This window comes from Sturnus vulgaris, chromosome 5 (genome assembly GCF_052056855.1).
Source record: "Sturnus vulgaris isolate bStuVul1 chromosome 5, bStuVul1.hap1, whole genome shotgun sequence".
Taxonomy (NCBI): Eukaryota; Metazoa; Chordata; class Aves; order Passeriformes; family Sturnidae; genus Sturnus; species Sturnus vulgaris.
Window position 1 is genome coordinate 73,882,098 of NC_142247.1, and position 6,000 is coordinate 73,888,097.

Here is a 6,000-nt window from a genome sequence, read left to right on the forward strand (position 1 = left end):
AAAAGGAGCACAAAGAGCGGGTTGGCACCAACCCGCCCGCGCTGTCACCGCTGTCACCGCGACAACGGGCACGGCCCCGGAGCAGGGGGAGCGCCACCACCCTGAGCCCCGGCTCGGGGACAGCGGTGACAGCGGTGGCAGCACGTGGCACGGGGTGCCAGGCCAAAGGGCGGTGGTGGCAGAATGTGGCAGTGGGTGACAGGACAAAGGGCAGTGGGTGGCAGAGGATGGCAGTGGTGGCAGCGAGTGGCAGGCATGGTGGCAGTGGTGACAGCAGATGGCAACGGATGGCAGAGGGTGGCAGTGGTGACAGAGGGTGACAGTGGTGGCAGTGCCAGTCCTGGTGGCAGCAGTGACAATGATGACAGTGGGTGGCAATGGTGGCAGTGCCAGGCCTGATGACAGTGGGTGACAGTGCCAGGTCTGGTGACAATGGTGGCAGTGGGTGGCAATGGTGGCAGTGCCAGGCCTGGTGACAGTGGTGACAATGGTGGCAGTGCCAGTCCTGGTGACAGTGGGTGACAGTGGTGGCAGTGGGTGGCAGTGCCAGGCCTGGTGACAATGGTGACAATGGTGACAATGGTGGCAGTGTAACCCGAGCAGTGGCAGCGTGGCCGATTCCTCTCCCATGAATTATTGAGTGGCCCTGGGCCGGCTCGGTGACACCGGGGAGTGGCCCTGGCGCGTGACTCAGGGACAGAAGGGGACGTGCCCGGCCCGTGGGTGGCACAGGGTGGCACAGGGTGACACAGGGTGACACGGCACCGCTGGCACCCCACAAACCCCCAGAGCGGGGCCGGGGTCACCAGCGCAGCCTCGGCTCGGGGGGAGCTTTCCTGGAATCCCAGAATCCCCAAATCCCAGAATCCAGGAATTCCAGAATCCCAGAATCCAGGAACTCAGAATCCCAGGATCCCAAATGCCAGAATCCCAGACCCTGAGAGTCCCAGAATCCCAAATGCCACAATCCCAGATTCCAAAATCTCAGAATCCCAGAACTCATAAACCCAGAACCTTAGAATCCCAGAATCCAGGATCTCATAATTCCAGAATTCCCAAATCTCAGAACCTGAGAATCTCAGGATCCACAATCCCAGAAATCCAGGACCCCATAATCTGAGAATCCCAGAATCCAAAATTCAGGACCCCACAATCCCACAATCCTGGACCCCAGAATCCCGGAATTAATGAGATTGGAAAAGCTCTCCAAGGTCACTGAGCCCATCCCGTGCCTGGTCCCCACCTTGTCCCCAACCCCCGAGTGCCACATCCCGGAATTCCTGGGACACCCCCAGGGATGGGAACTCCAAACCTCTCTGGCAATCCCATCCCAAATCCCTGCTGGGATTTTCCCTCCAGAAGAACCGAGAGATCTCCAGGGATTTGACTTGGGGGCACCAAAAACCCCAAAAGCTCAGTTTGGGGTCAGGACTGGCTCCCACCTCCCTGCAGCCACATCCTTTGGGAAGGGCTGAGCATTCCTGGCTTTTTCTCTCTTTTTTTGGGGGAATGATTTCAACTCGCAGGCCTGGATTGCTCTGCTTTTTCAGGAAAGCCTCTGGGGAATGGGAAGAATGGGCGGAAGCTCCGGAGCTCCATTGTTCCCTCCTGGAGGAAACGCGGGCAGGGAGCTCTGCCCGGCCTTGGAAGAGTTCCCAAATCTGGGATGAGGCCTAAAGGGGCTTTCCATGGGGCTTCCCAAAACTTTATAGGATTCTTTCTGGGGTTTCTCAATCCTTTATAGGATCCCGTTGGGATGGGAGATCCTGGACCCACAGCCGTGTCCTTGGAATATTTCCCAGCTGGAAAAGGGGTCACAGCTCTGGGAATCTGGGATGAGGCCTAAGGGGGCTTTCCGTGGGGTTTCCCAAAATTTTATAGGAAAGGATTGGGAATTTATTAAAACTTTATTGGGAAAGGATCCCCAATCCTTTCTAGGATCCTTTATAGGGTCATGTTGGGAGATCCCAGACATCCCTGTCCTTGGAATATTTCCCTGGGAACAAAAATTCCAGGATCCTCGGGAATGTGAGGGATGGGAACAACAATTTCAGGATCCAGAAATCTCGGGAATGTGGGGATTGAGATGGGAGCAGGAATCCCAGGATCCTCGGGAACGTGAGGGTTGGGATGGGAGCAAGAATCCCAAAATTCAGAATCCTTTGGGGGATGTGAGGATTGGGATGGGAACAAGAATCCCAAATCCCAGGATCCTCATGAATGTGAGGATTGGGAATAAAAATCCCAAATCCCAGGATCCTCAGGGTTGGCATGGGAAGAACGACCCCAAATCCCAGGATTTTGTGGACCACGAGGAGCTGCAGAGCAGGAAAATCCTTCCCGCAGCTGGGATGAGCTCCCGGGCAGCCCTGGGGGCGCCTCAGCCTCCGGAACCTCTGGATCCGGCTGGGAATTCTCTCCTCGGAGCTTCCTGCCAGCCAGGGAAGTGTTTCCTCTCCCTCCGTGCCGGATCCCACGGGATTTTCCTCAGGATGTCTCGGCTCTTATCTCACTCCCCTCTCCTTTATCTCCTCCCCGTTCCGCCTTTTCCTCCCCCCTTTCCTGCCGGTTTTTCTCACCCTCTGGCCGCTCTTCCCTCCCGTTTTGGCTTTTCCCAAATTTTGTGTTTTATGGGAAGCGCTGGGAGAGCGAGGGCTGGCTCTGGAGCTGCTGGAAATCCGGGATTTTGGGATGTGCCCGGTGGGTTTGAGGCTCTGGGGGTGTTTTCCCTCATCCCTAAACCAGATTCGCTCTGGGATGTCCCTGCAGGCTGAGAATTCCCAGGATATTCCCAGGAACCTCGGGGCCGCTTTCTGCCCGTCCTCAATCCCAATCCCCGTTCCCAAAAGTGTCCCGAGCTCGGCCAGCAGGTGAATTCCCTCGGGAATTCCGCCAGCATCGCTTTCCACGCGAGTCACGACTTTTCCAGGTGCAGGAAGGAGGAAACCTTGGGAAACATTCCCAGGATTCGGGCCAGACACTCACGTGGCTCTCCAGGAGTTTTGGGACACCCTCTTATCCCACTTTTCCCTCTTTTCCACCTTTTCCCCCCCTCCTTTCCCGGCTCCCAGCAGCTGCGGCGCTCCGAGAATTCCCAAGCCATGCATTTTTAATTCCCTGAGAAGCAGCAGCCATTTCAGCTTCAGGAGCAGCGAGCGCTGCCAGAGGCTCCATGGACGCGCTGCTCCCGGTCCCTGGATGCGATTCCCGAATTTCCGGGCTGGAGGTGGGCGCTGGCCCCCAGGAGGAAGGAAAAGCGGGGGGACCCCGTGTGGGGACATTTAGGGCTGAGGAGGGGAATGGGAATGGGAATGGGAATGGGCCGGGAGAGTCCTGGAGGATCCCACAGATCCGGGGTGGGGAAAGTGCTGGAAAAACCCCATTGATCCAGAGTGGGATTGGTGCTGGAAAAACCCCATTGATCCAGAGTGGGATTGGTGCTGGAGGATCCCACTGATCCAGACTGGGAAAACAGGAGGATTCCCATTGATTCAAACTGGGAAAAGTGCAGGATTCCCACTGATCCAGACTGGGAAAAGTGCAGGATCCCACTGATCCAGACTGGGATTGGTGCTGGAGGATCCCACAGATCCTGGGTGGGAAAACTGGAGGATTTCACTGATGTGGAGTGGGAAAAGTGCTGGAAGATTCCCATTGATCCATAGTGGGAAAAGTGCAGGATCCCACTGATCCAGGGTGTGAGAAGTGGAGGTGGATTCCCGATGATCCTGGATGGGGAAAGTGCTGGAATAACCCCACTGATCCTGGGTGGGACACGTGCAGGATCCCACTGATCCAGGGTGGGGTTGGTGCTGGAGGATCCCACAGATCCAGACTGGGAAAAGTGGAGGATCCCACTGGTTCAAACTGGGAAAAGTGCTGGAGGATTCCCATTGATCCAGGGCTGGAAAAGTGAAGGATTCCCATAAATCCTGGGTGGGATTGATTCTGAGGGATTCCCATTGATTCAGGATGGGAAAAGTGGAGGATCCCACTGATCCAGGGTGGGGAAAGTGCTGGAAAAACCCCACAGATCCAGAGTGGGAAAAGCATCCAAGGTTCCCCGCTGAGCCAGGTTCCTGGACCCGTCATCCCTCTCCCTGATCCCTGGGATGTTCCCTGCGGCTCCCACCGGGATAAGGCTGGAATTTGTGTGGCGGGAATTCCCGGGATAAAGACGGATTTTTTTATGATGTCAGGAATTCTCAGAGCACGGAATTTTGACTCCCTTTTGAAACCTGCGCTGCCATTCCCTGTCCCCGCTGTCCCTTTTCCGGGAATTCTCCCATTCTCAGCCTGCAGCCAGGTCCCCATGGGAGCATTCCCAGCATTCCCGGTGCCAGGAATGCTCTGACGTGTCCCCGCTCTGTCCCCGCGCAGGTGGATGAGGAGGGAGCGCTGTGAGCCCTGCCCGTGACACCGCTTCCAGGTAAGCCTTGTCCCGGGATCACCGGGAATTCGGGCTGGGAATGGCCCGGGAATGGCCCCTGGGATGGAGGATCCGGCCGGGAAACTCCTGGAGGAGATGCGGGAATGGCAATGGGGAAAACTGGGAAAGGCTGGGAAAAACTGGGACAGACTGGCAGGCTCAGAGCGGTCCCTGCGGGCGGGAATGGGAAAAATCGGGGAAAAGGCTGGGAATGACTGGGGATAACCGGGGAAAGGCTGGGAAAGGCTCAGAGTGGTCCTGCAAAAAATGGGAAAAGGCTGGGAAAAACTGGGAAAAGCTGACAGGGTTCAGAGCGGTCCCAGAATGAAGGGGAATGGGAAAAGGGTGGGAAAAGTTGGGAAAACTGGGAAAGGCTGAGGAAAAACTAGGGAATGCTGAGAAAGACTGGAAAAGGCTCAGAGTGGTCCCTGCAGGTAAGAACAGAAAAGTTGGGAAATCTGGGAAAGGCTGGCAGGGCTCAGGGTGGTCCCTGCCGAATGGAATTGGGAAAGGCTGGAAAAGGCAGGGAAAGAAACCTGGGAAAGGTAAAGTGGGATGTGCCACCAGCAGGAAAATCCCACGGGAATGTGGCTGGGCAGGTCCCCCCTGGGTGGCACCGGGAGGGGACAGGGACAAATGTCCGGATCCCCCTGATCCAGACCCTCCCTCCAGGGGCTTTTATATATCCCAAACCGTTCCAGATCATTCCAAATCATTCCAGAACATTCCCAACCCGTTCCCAAACCATTCCGAACCATCCCAAACCATTCCGGAGCATTCCCAAACCATTCCAGGCTATCCCCAAACATTCCCAAACCCCTTCCAGACCATCCCAGGCCATTCCAAACCATTCCCGGTCTTTCCCGGTCCTTTTTTTTTTTCCCCGCTCCGAGCGCCGCTGGCATTTCCCTGCCGGCTGTGCCGGGCGGGGAAGGAATGTGGGAATGCAGAAATGTGGGAATGCAGAAATGTGGGAATGTGGGAGCTTCCCCAAGCTGTTCTCCCTCCGGAATGCGCGTCTGGAGTCTCTCCCGCTGGTGCCAGACTCGCTGTGGGGTGACAGCGCCGTTCCCTGATTCCCTGCGTTTCTCTGGCATTCCTGCGATTTTCCCCCCCCGATTCATTCCTGCAATTTCTCCCCCATTTTCAGAATCTCTCTGTGATTCCTGGGATTTCTCCCCGATTCCCGTAACTTTTCTGCAATTCCAGCAATTTTCCCGTGATTTCCATAATCTCTCCCCGATTCCCAGAATTTCTCTCCAATTCCCAGGATTTCCCCCTGGTTTTCCCGGGACCCGGGGGTGGCCCAGTCGGGATTAATGCCCCAATCCCAGACATTTCACCCCGATTCCCAGAATTTCTCCTGCACTCCTGGGATTTCTCCCTGATTCCCATAACTTTTCTGCAATTCCCGTAATTTCTCCCTGATTCCTTCAGTTTCTCCCCAGCTCCTTGGATTTCTCCATGATTCCTGGGATTTCTCTGTGATTTTCAGAATTTCTCCCCGATTCCCGGGATCTCTCCGTTATTCCCGGGATTTCTCCCCGATTCCCATAACTTTTCTGGAATTC